The 23304-nt window shown below is 37.0% G+C and overlaps 1 protein-coding gene across 1 annotated transcript in view; it reads right to left on the reverse strand.

Annotated features, from left to right (window-relative positions):
• IL15 (interleukin 15) overlaps positions 1 to 23304 on the reverse strand; it is a 91468-nt gene that overhangs the window by 37920 nt on the left and 30244 nt on the right. The window contains exon 2 of the mRNA XM_089912421.1: positions 21058 to 21179. The gene's annotated coding sequence lies outside the window, so the exon portion shown is untranslated. The remainder of the gene's footprint in view (positions 1 to 21057; positions 21180 to 23304) is intronic.

The following is a 23304-nucleotide window of genomic DNA, read 5'->3' on the forward strand; positions in this document are numbered from 1 at the left end:
GCTGTTTTTTTGATATTGAGCTATATGAGCTGCTTGTAAATTTTGGAGCTTCATCCTTTGTCAGTTGCTTCATTTGCAAATATTTTCTCCCATTCTGAGGGTTGTCTTTTCGTAACAGACATTCTTTTTACAGGAAAGGAGAGACTGTTGATTCTTCAAGAGTGAGAATTTGTAGTTGATTGCATGCTGCACCCACATGTTAATTATTAGATGGTTAAGCAGAGGAATGGGTCATAATTAGTTGAAATCCCAGCATAAAATTTCCCAGCCTCCCCAGAACATATGCCCAATAAGAGCTTCCATCTGGCTTGTGGCCATTTTGTTACTGTTGCTTCCTTAATATATACATATATATATATATATACACACACACACATATATATATATTTATATATATTATATATATCGTAATATATATATATAATTTGCTTTATCTAATATTCATGGTATTTCTGTATTTTCAGTGGCCTACTAAAGCTGGTCTTTACTCAGTCTCTCTACAAATCTGTTCACAGTATGTTTGGGTTATAGCCCCTTTAGAATTCTAACTATTGATAAAAGTGAAAAGTGAGCAATGCTTTTTTTTCCAGAAAATTTGTACCACCCCCCTCCAGCCTAAAGCCTATTCTTCCCCTTCAGTATCACCTTCTCCACCTGCAAACAACTATTATTCCAATGACTGAATGTGAAAGTCAACTTGGGAATATTGTCCTAAGATATAGATAAGATAAGAGTAAGCCAGAAGTTATGAAACAATTTGTGCCAGGTTCCCACACTGTTTCTATTACATCACAGTGTCTCTCACCATTCCCTAACTGTCCAGGGAACTTCCCAATGTTGGCTTTCCATTGCGGGTGTGTTTGTGTGTGTGTATGTGTATGTGTGTGAGCACACACACACACTAGCACACACGCATCTTTGCCATTGCACAGAATGTGATAAAATCTCTGCTCTTATAGAGCTTAGATTTTTTTTTAGTGTGACTATACATTGTGGAAGTGTGCTGTAGACATGCAGAGATAAATAGTGCTGACTTTTCTTGGTGGGGTGGACTGCACCACGTGGCATGCGGGGATCTTAGTTCCCCGACCAGGGATAGAACCTGTGCCTCCTGCAATGGAAGTGGGGAGTCTTAACCACCGGACCACCCGGGAAGTCCCAGCACTGACTTTCTGAAAGAAAATTCTAGCTAGTATCTTTTACCTTAAATAGTTTTGATCAAAAGTTTGATGGGGCTTCCCTGGTGGCACAGTGGTTGAGAATGTGCCTGCCAATGCAGGGGGCACGGGTTCGAGCCCTGGTCTGGGAAGATCCCACATGCTGCGGAGCAACTAGGCCCGTGAGCCACAACTACTGAGCCTGCGCGTCTGGAGCCTGTGCTCCTCAACAAGAGAGGCCACGATAGTGAGAGGCCCGCGCAACACGATGAAGACTGGCCCCCGCTCGCCACAACTAAAGAAAGCCCTCGCACAGAAACGAAGACCCAACACAGCCAAAAATAAATAAATAAAAATAAACAAACACATCTAATAAATTAATAGAATTATTAAGCATCATTAATTAAGGATTAAAATTTTAAAAACAAAAAAATGTTTGATGGGGAAAAATTTGTAACTAGATAAAATTAAAATTTTTGTGGCATTCAATTATCAATATTTTCCAAGGTTAGACTTGACAGAGAAAATTCAGAGTCATTATTAAGTAAAGTTTTTCTAGTTGTTCACATTTTCTTATGGATCTGAATTTAAGAAGAAGGTATTCATAAGGAGAACAAAGCTAGATATTACTGTTAGTCACTCATATAGAAAGATAATATCTATATTACTGAACTTGTCTTTGTTGAACTTGTCTTTGTTGTTAACATTAACAAGTGTTCAGAAAAAACTTATAGTATGGCAAAAACTATTTCTGAAGGAAGAAAAGTACACTAAAAGAACAGAGTCTTACATTAATAATCCCTAGAGTATACCCATTCAAATGTATCAAATATATCTAATGTTGACTCTTTTTTTTTTTTTTTGCGGTACGCGGGCCTCTCCTGTTGCGGAGCACAGGCTCCGGATGTGCAGGCTCAGTGGCTATAGCTCACAGGCCCAACCGCTCCGCAGCATGTGGGATCCTCCCAGACTGGGGCAAGAACCTGTATCCCCTGCATCGGCAGGCGGACTCTCAACCACTGCGCCACCAGGGAAGCCCTAATGTTGACTCTTAATTAACAAATTTGAACAACTGTCTAGAAAAATCACTCTTCAGCAGAAATTACTTCAACATGAGCTATAAATTTGTGAATTCAATTGAAATACACAATCTATATGATGCCAAAAGAAAATAATGATTCTTGGCCTCAGAAACAACAAAATGGATCACTTAATATTGGGGAGTTATATAAAGCCAATGGAGAGAATAAGCTCTCTGATCTAACAATCTCATATCAAGCAATTAATGACTAAACTTAAGCACCTGAAGAGTCTGTGGGTTATTATCTGAAAAGAAGGAAAGCCCCATAATAGGGTAAAAGGCCATGCAGAGTAATAGCCTTTGGAAAAAAAAATGTTTTCTCAGTTTCCAGCAGAAGTACATAAAACTTAAATTATACGGGAATGAAAAATATGTTAAGAATCTTGTTATTTCACTTTGATTCCTTCGGGCACCCATTATCGTGCTAGAACTGAATATTTACATCAGATAAACACCATTAGCAGAAAAGAAGATGAAAGAAAAAGATGAAAGAAAATTCTTTTCCCACTTAATTCTTTTCAACATCTGGGCTATCATGTGTCATTAAGGCACAAGGAAATAGACTGTCTGGACTGCCACCTACCCTTTATATTTTTAAAGGAAAAGTCAAGAAATATCTGTATTCTTTAGATTCCCTTTGGATGCTGGGAAACCTGTTTCCAGGCAAAGCAAAAGATTACTATGACTTTTATTACCCTTTTAAAAAACAATCTTCTTCTTTTTACTTGGGTTAATTAGACATGCCAACTCATAAGAAAATAAAGGAAGGAAAGGTATCGTGTTTCACAGTGCATCTCACGTAAGAGTTCAGAGTAAGAGTCAAAAGGTGTCCTGGGGAAAGAAGGAAAATGTACAATGATGGAACCAGGCGCTCTCTCAGGCTCTACTTAATTAAGGAAAAACAGGAACGCTTATAGTCACAGAATTACAGGGAGAATATGGGTGTGCACTGGCTAAGCTGAGTATCAGAGATGTCAGCCAGTAAGGATACAAAGCCAGGTGACATAACCACAAAATGTAAGTGGAGAATGAGAACTTTTAATAAGGGAAAACTGGTGTTAAATTATGCTCATTTCAAGGCTTCCCTGGTGGCGCAGTGGTTGGGAGTCCGCCTGCCGATGCAGGGCACACGGGTTCGTGCCCCGGTCCGGGAGGATCCCACATGCCGCGAAGCGGCTGGGCCCGTGAGCCATGGCCGCTGAGCCTGCGCGTCCGGAGCCTGTGCTCCGCAACGGGAGAGGCCGCAACAGTGAGAGGCCCGCGTACCGCAAAAAAACCCACAAAATTATGCTCATTTCAATTTTTAAAAATCTCCCCAAAATGTTCAATTAATACTCATGAGGATTCCCTGGCGTGAAACACTTCTTAGGAGATATGCCTAGAGTAATAAAAGAGGTGAATTACTGAACATAAATGATGTTTGGTCCTTGAAAATGCAAATAGCCAAGGCAAACACCCCAAAAGCTTGGTTCCAATGTACAGCAAGGATGAGCTGAACGAGACTATTGAGCCCCGAAGAAAGGCTGGTGGGACATATGTTCTGTAGGAAGAAAGCAGTAAGATGAAGGATGCATCCAAATACACTGGGCAAACACGGCTCTGAGTTAAAACTAACTCTCAGGTTCTGAGCTTTTTAATAGCACACAGGGCAGCAACTCATAAAGACAATTTATGATCAACTTTTACAGGACTTTCCTTTATAGCCAAGATATAAAGCCATCTCCATGCAGGAAGCTTTACGACAAAACTTTCCATCAAGTGTTCGACAGAAACAGAACCATCTGACAAGTCTCCGATAGTCAAACAACAACAACAAAAAATAAAAGCAGCGACACAATATTCATTCAGTAGAGTGAAGCACATAAAACACAGGAGATAGCTCACTTCTGGACACGGTATTGGTGGCATTAGGCTTCCTGCCTCTAACACATGTAGTCACACGCTCCCTCCAGCTACAAGAAAATATTGTTATCCAGCCAGAAAAGCAACACATTGACTTGCAAAGCACGTGGACTTGGTAGTTTTCCTATCAGAATCCTACAGCTTCATGCAGCCATGCACTGACAGAATGGCAGTGTAAAAAGAAAATAAAACCAAAAGAAAAAGAGATAAACAGCTGCTTCCCCTTGCACTAAGGCATCACTGCAAACATATAGTAGTAAAGGTTCTTGCCTAGTGAAAACTCTTTTTGTTCCCTACATACTGAACGGCAGCATGAATAGTTTTGTTCTGTTTGGATTGCTATTTTCCAAACTTTATTACCAGAAAAATCATTCCCTAGGTGCATGTAGCTCATAATATCCTCCCTTCTAGGAAGAGAAGTTATAGCTCAGAGCCCATTTCTAGTTTAACCGTTCACTTAATTTTTTTTTTAAAGTTTAAAACATCCTATGGATGCTTTGACTTGTCACAACTGGACCATCAATTTGGGGGAGAACCCATCAGGATGACAACACTGGTGTCTCATACAACATATTTCACAAAGAGAAGCAAAAACAACTTTGCTAAGACAATGTGTAAGAACCACTCTGGCCGTGGTCTGCTATCATGATGCCTGTGTTTTAATATTTTGGTAATTTCTCTTAGATAGCAGAAATATGAACGTCTCATCAAAGTAAAAACAATCATGTCTAGATCGTGACCAAATAACAATCAAAATAGAAGAGATTTCTGGTTAAATGAGAGAAAAAGCAAAAAAAGAAAGAGAAAACGAAACACTTGAGAAGAACAGAGTGTGCAAAATTGGAAGCCAAGAAAGAGTTTCATTGTGTGAAGAAAGAAAAACAATCCTGTAACTCGATTAGGTATGGCAAGCCCCACGCACATTCCAATCAATTTTATTATACTAGTCACATACATTCATCTGTAATTTTTTTCATATGTTTTTAGAGATCTAACAAACAAATTTCTAGGTAGTAAAACCAAAATAAATTAAAAATCTCTAGCAACTTGGAAACTGGTCAAAGTATGTCACACGTGTTTAAAAGAAAAAAAATTTTGGAACTACTCATTTTATAGTTGGGGACAATGAGGTTCAGAGACATCTAGTGACTTGTTCCTAATTACTTAATCATTGAGTATACCAGGGTTGGACTCTGTTTCACTCATAAACTACATTGTTTGTAATACAGCTGAGCTGGTTATAGTCTGTGAGGCTCTATCTGACATATAAATCATGGGGGGGGGCGGGAAACAGATTCTCTCATTGTCTTAATGGGGGAAAAAAAGAAGATTCAAAAGCTATCAACATGGGTCTTCCCTGGTGGCGCAGTGGTTGAGAGTCCGCCTGCCGATGCAGGGGACACGGGTTCGTGCCCCGGTCCCGGAAGATCCCACGTGCCGCGGAGCGGCTGGGCCCGTGAGCCATGGCCACTGAGCCTGTGCGTCTGGAACCTGTGCTCCACAACGGGAGAGGCCATAACAGTGAGAGGCCCGCGTACCACAAAAAAAAACAAAAGCTGTCAACAAAGGACTCAATAGTTCTCTCAGAAAAAGTTACACTCAACATCCCTAGGGGTATATACCATATATTTGCTTAAGTTATTTAAAATCACCAAAATAACACTATCTGGCATGTGTGTGTGTGTGTGTGTGTGTGTGTGTGTGTATGTACCAGATCAAATATTCTACTTCATAAAATTCCATGTGGTTTCTAGTTAATGGTAGCTTGGTATGCTTGAGAATGGGATTTTTCTTAATTGACTTTATGTTTTTTGCAGTTCCCTTTGCACATTGCTATAGGAATTATAGTCACTCAAGTCAATTACCTCTGAAAAGAGTATGAATACAGGAGAAAAACTACAATTTCACTCAAATTTCGCAAAGAAACTGAAATGAGCTTGACACTTAGATAACCAAGTCTTTAAAGTATGTTCATAAGATAAGCAGAGGGGAGACAAGGTACAGGCAGAAAGCAAAGCTTGAAATAAAATAGGGTGGACTAAATCGATGTTAAGTGCAAATCACAGAAATATGTAGAGCATAACAAAACATAATTTATGTGATTCTTGACCATCTGGATCTCCTATTTTACAGGACCAGCGTACATGTAAAGCTTGCACTGGCACCCTCTAATGCAGTACTTTTCACAGCAGTATGTAGTACCAACACAGTCTGGCTATGTAGCAATAAGGCTCGTTTCCATAATGTCCGTGTATAAAATCAGGCCCTCTGATGAATGTGGTATAGGGACAAAGTTCTGTAGTTCAGCCAAACCCAGGCCTGAGCTCCAACTCAGTCAGTTACCATTTTGAGAAATAGGGCATGGCAAGCAAAATTATACGCCTCACCCCACCCCCCAAAATCCCACCTTAAATGCACAGATAATGAGATATCACCACTGTGGATATGTGATGTTATACGGCACAGCTGACCTTAACAGGGAGATTATATTGGGGGTTGGGGGAGGCGGGGAGGATGACTAATCTAGTCATGTGAGCCCTTAAAATCAGAGAACTTTTTCTGGCTGGTGGCACAAAGGGAAGCCAAAGAGACTCAAGTCATGAGAAGGACTACACATGCCTTTGCTGGTCTCCCACAATTAAGGGAGCCATGTAAGAAGGAATACTGGTAGCTTCTAGGAGTGGTGTGTAGCCCCTGCTGACAACTAGCAAGGAAACAAGGACCTCACTCGTACAACCACAAGGAACTGAATTACGCTCACAATGAATTATGCTGAATTATGCTCGGCAATGGATTTTTTCCAGAGCCTCCACATAAAAGCCCAGCTTGGCAAACACCTTGATTTCTACCTTGTGAGACCCTGAGTTATAATAGCCAGTAAAGCTTGTCTGGACTTCTGATCTACATAACTGTGATATAATTAGTGGGCATTATTTTAAGCCACTAAGTTTGTAATGACTTGTTACACAGCATAGAAAACTAATACATAGGGCAATTTATTTAACTTCCAAAGCTTGTAAAAAACAAAGATGATAATATAAATCATAAGAAGTTGTAATGAGGAGTAAAGAGATGATGCATGCAATGTGCCTAGCACAGTATTTAGCGTACGCAGTAAGAATTTAAGGTGCAATCACTCTACTTTTGAATACTTTATTTTATGAAACTTCAAAGATATCTGACACATTTTGTAAGTCAGCCTTTCTGAAATCCTCTGCAAAATTATTTGGATATTACTTCTGCCTAGGTCCCCTACACCTTGAACAGACTTCACAGGTCTGTGAAATTAAAATTAAGTTTCATATGAGATCGCATAATAAAATAATCAGATGATTCACAAAATATATTTGAAAATCATTTTGGTTAATTTGTGTTTTCATCTTATACGTGCTCCATGTCAGCTGAGCATGAAAAATAATAATAATTAAAAAACCAAACTAGATATCCTTAAACAGGATTAGAATGCTGATAAATAAAAGTCAGAAGTGCTCTAGGTTGTAGTTCTCTATTACAATAAAGAACAGCTGAAGAATTACCTAAACCTGTGCAAATCTAATATCAACTTCAGCAAAACTCTCCAAATGTTAGGATCCAAACAGGAAAGATTAAGTACTTTGTGAATGTTCAATTTGCTTACATTGTTTGGTCAAAATAATGCATAGCTATGAAAGTGGAAATGTGGATTGAGAGAAAAGGGCAGAAAATTAATTATGTTGAAATATTAGTAATGGGATAAGAAACTAGAGTACTTTGAAAGAGGATAAACCATATAATAAAATTGAAAAGAGAGTGAATCTATGAGACTGCTGTCAGGATGACAGCAAAATATTTTATATACATGATCTAAATGGACTTGAGTTAAGAAAAGGTCATTACATAATGATAAAGGGGTCAATCCAACAAGAGGATACAACATTTGTAAATATTTATGCACCCAACATAGGAGCACCTAAATATATAAAGCGAATATTAATATACCTAAGGGGAGAAAAGGAAAGAAATACAGTAAAGGTAGAGAACTTTAACACCCCAATTATATCAATGGATAGATCATCCAGACAGAAAATCGATATGGAAACACTTGACTTAAACGACATGTTAGGTCAGCCATCTGACCTAACAGACATATATAAAACATTCTATCCAAAAGCAGCAGAATATTTAAAAGCCCGAAGATACGAAATTGTATTGCATTTTCAAGAAAATGAAAGACTGTCCCTATAACGAGAGACTATAATCGACATATATAATTGCCTATAAACTGGAATATTTTTACTTTGCTATCACTGCTTTTATGTGTTTTTTTTTTTTTTAAACTGGGCAGCACCAAACCAGAAATGGTTAGGAGCGCTCCTGCTCTTACATACTGAGTCTTTTGTTCAATCTGTATCCTGTTAATACTTTTCAGAAAAATTATTGCCACTTCCAAATGTTTGAAATCCTTGTTTTTAGCAAAATGGAGAAATTTGTTTCTGTTTTGCCATACATACCCTCAAGATGAGGTATATAAATTATAAAGTCACTGAGACTACAAAACAACAAAGATAGATGAATGCAATAAAATAATATTTTGTTATGTCATTTAAAAAGTAAGGAGACTGGGGCTTCCCTGGTGGCGCAGTGGTTGAGAGTCCGCCTGACGACGCAGGGGACATGGGTTCGTGCCCCGGTCCGGGAGGATCCCACATGCCGGGGAGCGGCTGGGCCCGTGAGCCATGGCCGCTGAGCCTGCACGTCCGGAGCCTGTGCTCCGCAACGGGAGAGGCCACAACAGTGAGAGGCCCGCGTACCGCAAAAAAAAAAAAAAAAAAAAGTAAGGAGACTAACCAGTTAGAAATGACATTGAAACTACTAAATTAAACAAAAAAATAAAACAAAATTGCTCCCCATCACCACTCTGTGCTCTCTAAGCCTCGGCTATGCACTGAAATAAAAGAAAAATTGAATTAAAATATTTTTATCTTTTCGTCATGAAGGAATAAAAGTGATAGCTAGTAATAGGCAAGATTTACCTCCATTGCTGAACCACTGAAGATCAACTAATGAGACTTCAAAACTCTCCAATTAGTAGATTTTTTCCTCACAGATACAGACAGAACCTTTACTCATAATGCATCAGTTAGAAGATGCTGCAATATTTCCTTTATCTTACTTCATATTATTATTTGCTAGTAATGATCACTGAAATACAAAAAAGAAAATGCAACTGCCAGCCATTGTATAAAGACTTACATTTTACCAAATGTGAAATGAAAACTCACCACGTTGCAAAGATGGCCACAACAATCCCTCCATCCCTGTGCCCTTGTACAGTATGACATCACCACTCCTTCCATAGAAAGGCGAAGTCTATTTTCCCTCCCATTAACCTGGGCTGGCCCTGTCCCAATAACTTGCTGTGACTGAGAGGATGTGACAAAAATAAAATGCAACTTCCAAGGCTAGGTTGTGAGAGGCCTTGCCTCCCTGTTTCCTCCATCTTTTGAATGCTTCTGCTGTCTTGAAAGAAAATCCAGCTAGACTGCTAAATGAAAAAACTACAGAGAGAAAAACTCAGACTACAGCCAGCCCCAAGGTCCCAGACATGTAAGTAAGGTATCTTGAATAAGCCCAGACAAGACCAGCAGAGAAACTGACCAGTCAACAAACAGAATCATGAGAAATAATAAAGCACTGTGGCTTTAAGTCAATACAGTTTGGACGGTTTGTTACCCAGCAATACATAACTGATTGACCATATATAAATTTCTAAATCACAAGATTTAGAAAATATGAGTTAGTATTCTCTTGCCAATATATCCCTCAGTCTATAATATGAAATCATCTAACTTTCTATAGCACCTTGCAGTACTTTTCACAACCTCATTTTTTCCCTAACCGTAACTTTATGAGCTAGTTATTACTATTATCCAGACTTACAGAGAAGAAAAAATCACCTAGCTAATAACTGCCCACAGAACTGTGAGTATCCTCATTAGTCTGTGAGCTACTTGAGCGGGGAGATGTCTTACGCATCTTTGTATCTTAAGCGCATGCAAGATGACAAACAGAAAGTCAATTTTGAAAAGGCTGGATGGATGGATGGATGGATGGGTGGGTGGATGGATGGATAAATGGATGGACGAATCAACCTGTTGTTTCCTCTATTATTTTAAATATTTAAGAAAACTGATATACATGTAGCCCACCCCCATGCCCAGCCCCTCCAAAGTCTTTCTTTTCGATGCTAGTTGTTTTGGCTACTTTTCACTTAAGTTAGTACATAGGTAGTTTATATTCCTGGTTGTCTTCTTTTAAGTAAAACCTAATTCATCAATGTTTTTCTCAAAATTTAGTACCTAAATTTTAGTACCTAAAACTAAACACAATATTGAATTTAAAACTACTTTCTGTAATCTGAACTCTGCAACTATAAGAAAGTAATACTCTTCGTAGATATCAAAAGTTTATCTGAAATAAGGTATCATCTTAAAAAAACAAATAAAATAATGTCTTGGTTCTAATGGGGAAAGATTAAATCTCTCTAGAAATCTGTTGTAAGAAGTAAAATGCCTCGGCTAAACTTAAGATCAATAAAATTCAGTCAGGAAAATATAATTACTCTCCAATGATCTACTGGAATTGAGGGAAATAAATGGACTCATTAATTTTAGCTAGTTTAAGAGGCTTCTTTAAATTATGCCATTGATTTTGGTTAATTTAGATAGAATTAAAGAACGCAAGTTGTTTTACTAAATTCTTCCTATAATGCATTTATTTAGGTCAGTTTTAAAAGAATATAACACTCTCTAATCCCATAGTTAAAACATAAATAATCCCTATTCCTTGATGCCAAGTGCAGTTGGCTACACTGTTTTGTGCTGTTTTGTTCTATCATTTATCATGATGCTCTCATAAAAAAAAAAGTAGCACTTTTTGTTTCTGTGACACCCAGTAAGTGAAACTTTATTTGCATTAATTTCCTTAGAATTATGAAATTAGGAATTTTCAGAAACTATTATGCTAAATTCTAACCAATATTTTTAAAAACATATCTATATTAATTTTATTGAAATTACTTTTGTATTTAGTCGCTAGAAGTCCTTAGAAAGTAACTTTACAGGGCTCACAAGAAGTAGGACATGATTTTATAAAATCTTTTTCTGGGAGAAAAACTTTTAATTTAAATATTTATGTCATTTTATTTTCATCATACAATTTGATTTTAATTAGAATACTACATATAGTATCCATATTCAGCAATGACTTTTCAAAACATATATATGTTAAAGATTAAGAATTCTAGATCTCTAGCCCAGATATCTCTGCCATGGTTCTGTTCTTTGACAATAAATTCTAGCAGGGGTTTGCAAACTGTGGCTTGATGGGGCAAATCAGGTCACAGCTTTTGTTCTACATTTTTACTTAAAAAAGTTAAAATTCGTAAAAGGAGAAACTTTTGGAAGAATATGTAACAGAGACCATATCTAGCCCACAAAGACTAAAATATTTACTATCTGACCTTTTACACGAATAAGTTTGCCCATCCCCGATCAATGGATATTTCCACCTGAGTAGCCTATCACTATCTCAAACTTAATTAATCTAAAATCAAAGTTTTTCTGCCCAGACAACACCCTCTTCTAACTCTCCATTTCTCTTAAATTCAACTGAATTAAACCATGACCCTTGGGTCAGAAATAACCATGGCCAGAGTCTCTGTCTGAGCCCTGATAACCATTTCTATGCTTTTCTGTGTCACCACTGCCATTTGCCACAATTTAATCTAGGTTGGCATCACCTTAAGGCTGAATTCCTATAACTACAATCTCTATTTCACTCTTTGATTCTGTCTGTGCTCCTCATGGGTTAATTTAAAACAACAACTTTATTCTCATCATAAATCACTTAAATTTTATCCAGTTTTCCTATTGCTTACTATTGTATGTCTAAATTATATGGCATTTTCAAAGTCCCACTTCATCAGGCACATGCATTTCCAACTTTATTTTCCATTTAAATGGTTGCCAATAAGAAGTTACTTATCTCCCTGCAGCTAGACCCATCACTTTATTGTATTCTACTTACGTTCTACATCTTCAAATATATAAAAGAAGGATATTTTTACTATTACTAATAATCATAATAAAAGAATAATTACTAACAAATATCAAGCACTGACTACTTAGTTACTGTGCTGAGCTATTTACATAGTATTAACCAATTTTTTGTTACAACAACTTTATAAGGAAGGGACTGCTATTATCATCATTCTAAATATGAGAAATCTGAGGAACAAAGATTCTTGGGCCAAAGTGGCAACACCAGGGCAGGAAACGAGGCAGCCTGGCTTGTTTCTGTGTTTTTAGCACTGTACTATACTCTTGTCAGAATTAAACCAGTGTGACCTCCTGTTTGGAAAATTCCTACTGCCTGGCTTTCCTGAGGCTCCTTGAAAATGAAGGTTGGTCTACAGTTTCTTCTACAGTAGACAGTGAAAACACTACCTGTCTATGAAGGGTAGGCAACAGGTTGCCCTCAGGATCAGAAAGATGTGATGTAAGTAAATGTTTCAGCCAGGAGGGTAGGAAAGCTAAGAGAAACAGGTAGAAGAAGACAGGTGTGCAACAAATTCTCCATTGAGGGGTCGGTGCCCATGGTGGAATGAGTTGAGAGTGCGTTTGGTGGCAAGGCTTAGTCCTGTGCCCCAACTTTGGAATTCCTGATGGATACCGACAAGAAGGGTAGTCCCACTCCACAGGCAGCCAAATGTGGGAGAAAAATAAAGGTGAGGATTAATTAGGCAGAGAGAAGGATTGACTTAACACACCCAAGGCTCCTCACTGGAAGGAACCCAGAAGTTTCTGCCCAAATCCACAAGAGAACATAGAGGATGGCTAAGGAGAGCCAGACCTGCACGGGAGAGGTAGTGGTGAGGTGGCATAAAGGAAGATGATCCAAGTACAGCAGAGATAGCTTAAAAGCATGGCCTGGATAGGTAGACTGAGGCTCAGAGGATCTGCAGTATCTATTTTTCAAAATGTCCTCCACTCTAAAGAAAATACCTCTTAACAAGGATGTGCATATATTTTTCTGGCACATGTAGCACTAAGCATTATCTCTATTACAAAATCAGTCATTTAACAAGTTTTAATAAAACCACAAAGTGGTTTAATATGTATTAAAAGGTATATATCCTTTCTGTATACTTTTTTAATGCACAAATTATAGTCCTGTAGCATGAGCTTTACATAACAGTGACAGAGAAAGCTCAATTGTCCCATAAAAATGTGAACAATGTAAGGTTAGGTTTCCACAGAAAATTAAAATACACTACTGTGTCAGAAAATTAAAATTAAGATAAGATAGAGGATTAAATAAGTAAGCTTACTAATGGTAGGTGACGGTAATGAGGTCCATGTTTATATGCATCATGACTAGCCCTCAGTATATATGTGCGTATGACTAACCAATCAAAGTATTTTGACAACTTTTTGAATATTATGCACATTAGGACACCAAGACAAAAATAAACACGCTCCACATTATCACCTACTATGAGAACTAAAAAAAAAATTTTTTTAATTAGTATTTAACTCAACTCCACTCTTCCTTCCTGAGTAAACAGAGCCTTGAAAAGCAGAAGACAAACTTGTTCCTTAATCATGCTGACTGGACGAAGCAAATACATTTTTCTTTGAAGGTGCATGACATACTGAGAGTGGCACCCTGAAAAAAAAATAGGGTGTGAATTAAACCAGCGGTGCTCCAACACCAGCTGTCTCCATTTTACAAATGACGGAACTTAGAGCATCAGTAGCTAGCCTGAGTTAAATACAGTGTTCCTAAGTGGTAGAGCTGGGCTTCAAATTCCAGACAGCCCAATCTCTCTTTTTTTTTTTTTTTTTTTTTTTTGCGGTACGTGGGCCTCTCACTGTTGTGGCCTCTCCCGTTGCGGAGCACAGGCTCCGGACGTGCAGGCTCAGCGGCCATGGCTCACGGGCCCAGCCGCTCCGCGGCATGTGGGATCTTCCCAGACCCGGGGCACGAACCCATGTCCCCTGCATCGGCAGGCAGACTCTCAACCACTGCGCCACTAGGGAATCCCCCAGCCCAATCTCTTAAACGCTGCACCAACAGTGCTTCACAATGCATTTCACAAAATTCAGGATCCATTCTCGAAAAAAAAAAATTCTTAATAAAAGGAACAGAATAATTATTTCTTAACATAATCAAATCTTCTTTAAACTAATACCAACTTCAAACCTACCAATAAATCACTGTAAGTGTCCCCGTTGTATTCAGGAGAAAGAATAAGATACCCTGGTGGCTTTTCTTTGGAACTTTCTGGAATTTCTGATTAATAACATAAAGCAGAAAAATAAGAAACTCTAGTTATAACCATTCAAAATGATAAGACGATTACTTATAAACTGTACAACTGCTTAACAAAACTAATAACCAGTAATTTTCATATTCATCATTCTATATCTTAGCAATATGTAAAGGAAATTATCTAACTCACTTAGGAATAAATATGATAAGGAATATACTAGAGCTATATGAAAATCAATAAAACTAAATTAAAAAGCAAAAAAAGACAAATAATTTGAGAAGTAGACTTTATTTCTTGATAGAAACACTGTGTATTACAGAGATATCATTTTTTCCAAATTATTTCATAAGAAATGAAATTGGAGGTGAAATTGACATTACGATCTTTAAGTTTGTCTGGGAAAATCCACTGGTGAAAATAGAATAATTTTGAAATAGAAAAGTAATAAAGAGGAACTAGAGCTAGTGGATGTTAAAATTTATCACAAAATGAAAATAAGTTTCTCACTGAAATACTGATAGCTGACTCAATGAAATATCGTAACACTGAATCTTAAAGCAGCAGGTGAGGGAAGAGTTATTATTTAACAAAGTTTCTATGAAGCCATTGATTAGCGATTTAGGAGAAAAATTGTATTCTCATCTCACCATATGACAAATTCATATGGTGAAAAAAAGACATCTGAAAAAAAATATAAGTAAGAATCTGATTTCTGGATAGGCTTTAAAGCAATTTTTTTAAAAAAAAATTAACAAAATAAATTGACAAATTTGACAAAATAAAAATTAATACGTTCTATAAGTTAAAGTATAATAAAATGATAGGGTGAACAGAGTGAAAAAAATGAAATAAATATGTTAAAATGTACTTGTTCCTTATATATGAAAGGATTATAAAATTTAGTTAAGAAAAACAAAAATATATCTAAATATAAATAACAAATAATTTCAGTGAAAATGCAAACAACAGATGAACACTTTAAGGAATCCAATACCTACAGTAATCAAGAAAGCAAATGAAATTCATTTCTCACTTTTCAAATTTGGGAAAAAATTACATTTTATTGACTTTTGGGGGTGATCTCTATGTATACAGATGTCAAATTATAACATTGTACAGCTGAAACATATAATTAAAAAATAGTTTATTATATATTTTTGTAAAGGTAATGTATTTACATGGTTAAAAAACAATAGGAAAAGGTATTCATTTAGAAATTGTACCCTGATTCTTGTCCCTGTTAACCTATTTTTCCCTTCACCTCCTCTCTTGATTTAGGCAACCATTTTTAGTTATTGCGAATGCTTGAAAGTTTCCTTATGAAATGCAAGCAAATCTAGAAATATATACTTATATTCCCACATTCCTTAAATAAAATTAAATAACAACTAGCATTTTACATGAGGTTAAATATTTTTTATGAATCAAAATACTATTTGTATTTTCTTATGCAAGCTGTTCATTCATCTTTGCCCACTGTCCTGTTGCTTTGTATTTCTCCACACTCCCACAATTCCTAAAATATATTTAGAGAGAAAACTCCTGGTGATTTGAGAGGCAGATATTTTTTCCCTGCTTATTATTCTCCTTTAGAATTTCCCCAGAGTTTTTGTTTTGGTTTGGTTTGGTTTTTGCCAGCAAAAGGATTTTTTTTTTTATGAGTCAGATTTATCTTTTTATCTTTCTCTTTCTCCTTTAGATGGTGGAATTGAGTAATAGAAAAATTTCAGCTAGATTCTTTTGGATTTTCTAAGTATTAAGTCATTTACAAATAACAGTTTTACTTCCACCTTTCTAAGTTTCATAGCTCAAATTTCTTTCTCTCATCTGGCTTTGTTAACTAACAACACTGGTACAGCATCACCAGCAGGGGTGAGAGGTGGACACACTTACCTTGTTTGTACTTTGAGCAGAAGTAGCAGAAGTGCCTCTAGCGTTTGGTCATTATTTACAATGCTATCACTGGGCTGAGTTTGCGCGTGTGTATGTGTGAACACACGGTCTGTCGGTCTGCCATGCTTATAAAATGTTTAACTCTTTCTTTATTGAGCTGTCTCTCTTTTTTGAAACGTCCAGAATGGCTGTTGAATTTTGTCAAATGAGTAGAAATTAACATGTGATTTTTTTTCCCTTAGATCAACTATTATGAGGAATTATTTTAATAGAATTCATAATCTTTCATCCCTGGAATGAACCCTACTTCATCATGATATATAACCCCTCTAATGAGCTGCTGCTAATAATTTTCTGAAGAGTTTTTCATTGATATTCTTAAATAAAACTGGGAATAGTTTTCTTCTTGTGAAATTCTGACCAAGTTTAGGTGCCAATGATAGTCTCCCTTCATTAAAACAGTTTGAGTTTGTATTCCTCTGGAAGGGTTTAAATCACACTGAAATAATCTCTTCTTGAAAAAAAAATCATTGGATAGGATGTAACTTGCAAATGATGCATACTGTAACATCTAGGTAACTAATCTTGAGTTGTAATCTTGAGTTACAATTTTAAAAGATACATGTAATATTTAAGGTAACAAATACAAAGAGTAAAACACTATTAATTAATGAATTAGTAGAGGAAACAGCGATAGTAAAAAGTCGATTCATCCGAATTAAGGCAAGAAAGGAAGAACAAAACTACGTAAAGAGATGGGTCAAATGGAAACAAAGAGTAGACTGGTAGATATAAACACAGCTATATGAGTAATTATATTAAATGAAAATGGATTAAATGCTCTATGTAAAAGACCAAGATTGCCAGATTAAATTAAAAACAAAAATGTAAAACCTGTGGTTTTAGAAGGCACACTTGTAACATAAGGGCAAAGACAGGCTGAAAGTAAATGGAAGGACCAAAAAGCAAGTCATTACAGTTAAAGGACTAAAATTATTCAGTGTTTATTATCTGAAAGAATTCTGGCTGTAAAATCAATACCAAAAAAATAATTCTTAATTTATTTTCTCAATTCTCAATTGTGTGAAATTCTCAATTGTCTGAAAAAAAACGATACACTTTTTGAATAACTCAGGAATCAGAGAAGAAATTCCAATGGAATTCAGGCAAACAATAAAGATATGAAATCATCATTAGGCACAGAAAAAGGATTCTATTAAATAGAGCAATTCCGGGAAGCAAGAGAAGGTAAAAATGGGAAAGCAGCAGGAAAGGGGTGAAGCCCATAGAAGAACGTGTCGTGGGGCTTGCTGTTCCTACGTGCACAGAGCTACAGAAGAGTCACACCCAGACAGAGGAAGGGGTGAGAATGTGTTACTAATTCCTGCATCCCGTTGGTCAAAGATTAGCCAGACAGCCCGTTTACTTGTCCACATTTCCATGTCAGGAGGAAACCCCGGGCAGGAAACTCAGGATATGAGCAAGTGCACCCACCCCACCTGTCAGGATGTACCTTGTGGAGTCCATCAGAGATTACAAGAAGCTGCTACGCACCAGTTCTGACCTCTTCCAGCTTTGTCACTGGAAGCTACCACTGAGGGACACAGCCCCTTCCTACCAATGCATTTCCCTCCTTTTTGAAAGATGTGCTTTCTGAGATCTTCCACCCATGGGCACAAAGAATTTTTCTCCATTTCTCCCAGCAATGAATCCCTATTCAACCTCAGTCCCCACTCAGAACTGGGCTCTTTCCTTCTTGTTGGTGATTGTTGACAGCTGTCATCACTGGGCCCCCTCCATACTTCCATTCCTCTCTGTCCCTCCAGTGGAACTTCCTGTGCAAATTCTCTAGCCTCAGTTGCTTTTGCCTATACTCCACATGGTTTGGACTTTAGAGCTTTTCACTATCTCTGAGTTTTGCTTTAGACTTAGTTTGTGGGTCTTTCCACAATCCCATTCTACATGATTTCCGAGAGAATTACATTTGGTCCAATCCCCTGCTCATTATGGAACCAGGAAGGATTGTTTTGTCCATCGCCAGATGAATGAATAAAGAAGATGTGGCACATATATACAATGGAATATTACTCAGCCATAAAAAGAAATGAAATTGAGTTATTTGTAGTGAGATGGATGGACCTAGAGACTGTCATACAGAGTGCAGTAAGTCAGAAAGAGAAAAACAAATACCGTATGCTAACACACATATATGGAATCTAAAAATATGGTTCTGAAGAACCTAGGGGCAGGACAGGAATAAAGACACAGAGGTAGAGAATGGACTTGAGGACACAGGGAGGGGGAAGGGTAAGCTGGGACGAAGTGAGAGAGTGGCATGGACATATATACACTACCAAATGTAAAATAGATAGCTAGTGGGAAGCAGCTGCATAGCACAGGGAGACCAGCTCGGTGCTTTGTGCCCACCTAGAGGGGTGGGATAGGGAGGGTGGGAGGGAGACTCAAGAGGAAGGAGATATGGGAATATATGTTTATGCAGAGTTGATTCACTTTATTATACAGCAGAAACTAACACACCATTGTAAAGCAATTATACTCCAATAAAGATGTTAAAAAAAAAAAGCTGTTAATGTCAGCACTGATGAGGATGAAATGTCACCAAGACTCACAAAGGGATGACAAAGATATAAATTTGTACATATTTTCTGGAGTATGTCTTGAGCACCATTAAAATACTTATAACTTTAAACATTTTAATTCTCCTCCTAGAAAATTTTCCTAATAAAATTTTCAGAAATCTGGTCAGGGATTTATTCAAAAATATATTTACTGAAGTATTATTTTAATAACCACAAATTAATGAGATTATAATCAGTTGTGATATATTTTAAATTGGAGTATTATATACACATTAAAAATAATATTAACTTATGTAATATCACAGGGAAATGTCACAGTTTATTGTTAAATAGACAAAAGTACAAGGCAAATTTTCAATAATTTTTATATCAACCATGTAGAAAAAATAGCCCTGGAAAGAATCATGTAATAAGCTGCCTCTTAGTTGTTGCATTACCGGCGATGTTTTTCCCTCTTTACACTTTTCTATAGTTTTCATCATACTAGAGTGAGCACGTTACTTTGATAATCAGAAAGATAATAAGAAATAAAACAAAAAAATAAAAATAAAATCTTGAGACCCTTCCTCACACCAGATAAGAACAGCTATCACTGGCCTCCACAAATAACCACAACATAATATGATTATTTAAGTGCCCAAAAGGAAGCTTCGGTTTTTAAGTACCACAAAGGAAGCTGCTCTGAATTTTTATTAAGAATCCCTAAACTCAAGAAACAACCTACTCAAAAACTAGGAATCAAGGAGAATTCTGAAAAAGAGAAAGCACTTTTTTATGACTTCAAAACAACTCAGGGGAGATTCCTGTTTAATTTCTTGCATATTTCAAGTATGATTTCACTTAAAGAAAATTCCCCTGGCTTTTGCCCCAGAATTGATCATAATGGATTTTTTTAAAATAATATGTTTATTTATTTTCACAAACAGTGACAAGACAATTTAGAGCTATGTTGCTATTACAAAAATGTCCCAGTTCTACTCCTCAACATCCAAAATGCCCTCCTGCTTCTTCTTTGAGCCATCAGTGGTAGCAATACATAAAATGTGTTTAACCCTAAGACTGTCAGTAAGTTATTTCTCGAGTTTAGGGGATTCCCTATAAAAAATCTAGGAAACAGAGCAATTTCAAAGAAGCACATGAAGTTAGAGGATATGTTTTACTTTGTAGGCAATTATGAGCAGAGGACATTTTCTTCACACTTTTTCTTCCAGTTTATATTTACTTCATTATTTTCTGATGCCAGAAATGATTGCACAAGAGAGGAATTACCTGTTTCCTCTTAGGATTCTTATAAAGAGTTTCACTTTTCATAAACCCCTGTATTTACTCTACTGCTTATCCTGATCTATACAAATGATTCAGAAATTTTTCTAAAGGAGTTAAATATTATAACTGAAAGTAAAAATTAAATGCATGTGTTCACTTTATCAAGAAGTCAGTTCCTTTGATTTCCATTTCTGCAGCTTTATTTTGTTTAGTTCTTGAGACTGTACTTGATTTTACATCATTCTCAAACATTTTTCAAAAGTTTCAAATAGTCATTCAAGAACTCTAATCTACATTATTCTCTAATTTCCTTACACTTGTAAAATCATTCAGAAATTTGATAGTTGCATTACATTTATTATTTAATTTTAAGCACCCCAGTTCCTTTAAAATTAACTTAATAATAGAAAAAAGTGAGATGCAGAATGTCTTCATCTAATACGCCAAGGGTTGGCAAACTACGACCCACAGGCCAAACTTCACCGGCCATTTGTTTTTGTAAATAAAGTTTTGCTGGGACAAATCCATGCCCATCCATGTCTACAGCAATAAGGGCAGAGTTTAGTAGTTGCAACAGATATCATTTGGCTGGCAAAGCCTGTCTGGACTTTTTCAGAAAAAATTTGCCCACCTCTGTTATGTGCAGTGTTCTCTGTCCTCAGAAAATGTTTTCAACATTCTATAACAAATGGCATTTTGTTTTTTAACTAAGATGCTCATTTTTTAAAATTCCGGATATATATATAACATCCCCGGTTTGCCAGATCTTCATTATTACTAATTATACATTATTACATAAACGGGTCTATACTGTATGATGTAATTCTTAAAAGCTTTACTTACATGACCTCCTGTACATTTGCTATCTTCTAACACTGACTTCTTTGTTTCCTGTGACGTCACCAACATAGCACGTGATGGGACATTGTTTTAAAGAACCACATGACCATATGCAGGAATGGATTCTGTAGGAATCAAAGGTAGGATACAAAGATTAAAAATTATGTATTGAATAATCTTAACTTCCTTGAATTTATGATTACTTCTGCATCTGATGATGCTAGAAAAGACAGGAAGGCTCATATGGAGAAAGCTTCAGAAGTCAATAGAAACTTTTTTAAATTAAGTTTTCCTAAAATCTTCAGTCTTCCTCAGAATTTAACTCACATCCATGTTGACTATAGCTGCTTCATTTGGGAAAAGAAAGTATCATATATCATTTAAAATAAAGATTTTTTTACTCTTTCCCTGGAACTGGTGACCAGAACCAAATGTTGGGGATCAAGAAGCATTAAGTTTCCCACATTCTAAAAAGAATTTTGTAGCTAGGTCCAGCAAACTGCTCCAGGGAGAACTCAGAGGTAGGCAAACCTTTACTATTTCTACTACCTCCAAACCATCAACTCCACCCCAAGACCCCATTCCCAGTCCATATACGGAAGACTAAAATACCAGTATGGGAAGGGAAAGGAAATGATTGGAATCACCAGCGAGGAACATGATGGAAAATGCTATGGGATTATACACAAGAGACTGTGCTATAAACTGAATTGTGTCTCCCCAAAATTCTTATGTTGAAGCCCTAACCCCCATTGTGATGGTATTTGGAGACGGGGCTTTGGGAGGTAATTAGGTTTAAATGAGGTTATAAGGGTGGAGCCCTCATGATGGGATTAGTGCCTTTATGATAAGTGACATCAGAGAGCTTGCTTCCTTCCTCTGTCTCTCCACCACATGAGGACACAGTGAAAAGGCAGCCATCTGCAAGCCAGGAAGGGAGTCCTCACCAAAGAACTCAATCATCTGGCATCTTGATCTTGTACCTTCCAGCCTCCAGAAGTCCAGGTGTGCTATTTTGTTATGGCAGCCTGAGCTGAATAATACAGACTGGCATCGCATCCCCTGACTAGACATCATATTAGCTCATGAGATGGTTGATTTGTTCTTAAACCTACATGACTAAAGAAAAAAATAATGAAGAAAAGTATCAAATTTTGTTTCCAGGGTTTGATCCAGCAAAACTGTGTGAGTTTCCCATGGATCAAGACTGGCCTCCTTGCAAGGGGACTCAAAATCAGAGCTGGTGGGCTGTACCACCAGGGGAAACTGATGAGAGGGTAGGAAGAGGTTAAGCCTAATCACCTACAGAGGGCTGGTGTGGAGGCCACTACAGGTGTGTGGAAGAACTCACACACATGGCCCACAGGAGAGCCCAACTTTGGAACCTCCTACACAGAAGCTTTCAATGATTCATTCTTGTTATCCAGGAAGAGAAGCAACAACCAACAGAGGACAGCCTAGTTCAGTCAGGAGCCATTTGGCCCGTCTGCCCTATGCCACCCTCTCAGTCCCCAACTTCCTGCAGTTAAAATCAGAAGGAGGTTAGAAAGCATGAAGACGTAGACCACACCCTCTTCCCCCAATGGTCCCACAGGCCCAACTTGAGCTGAGGGAATATATGGAGATGAGACTGGAATTTTAAATGGACTAGACAATTCAATAATTGGAAGTGACCAAAATGCTATAGGATCTGACACTTTTGCAAACGGATAATTACAAATGGATTATGAGGGAAGTCGTTCCAGAAACATTGAAGAGTTAGCATAAATAGGTCTTTGATACCACCTGTTACAGAGGAAAAGGGAAGAGGCAATGATTGTTCAGAAAAGAGTAACTCATTTTGGATCAATTTAAGGCAAACTGCTATTCCATCATTTCTCCACTCTCCAGCAATGACTTTTCTAGTTTATTCCCTTTCAAACTCTCTTTTTAACAATCTCTCACCTCATTCATTACTATTATATAATAATGAGAAGAATAATAAGAATCCTTATGAAACTTTTTGTTGAAGGAAAAAAAGATTAAGGTTTTTGAGAAAAATGTCTATTCAATTTAAAAGTTGATCTTAGACACAGCCATCAATCTTAGCTTTTTGTTTTTCTTTTTTTGCTTTCTTCTCTGCATCATGTTCATATAACAGCCAACTCCTTAGTCCTGGTTTTACTTCCCACTTCTATTATCTCATAAGAACTTTTTCTTTGAGATTTTTCTTGGATATTTTTCCATCCTCTCTACAAACCTTCATCAACT

Source organism: Delphinapterus leucas, chromosome 5 (assembly GCF_059928025.1).
Source record: "Delphinapterus leucas isolate spDelLeu-1000000601 "Yukka" chromosome 5, BTC_Dleu_Yukka2, whole genome shotgun sequence".
NCBI lineage: Eukaryota > Metazoa > Chordata > Mammalia > Artiodactyla > Monodontidae > Delphinapterus > Delphinapterus leucas.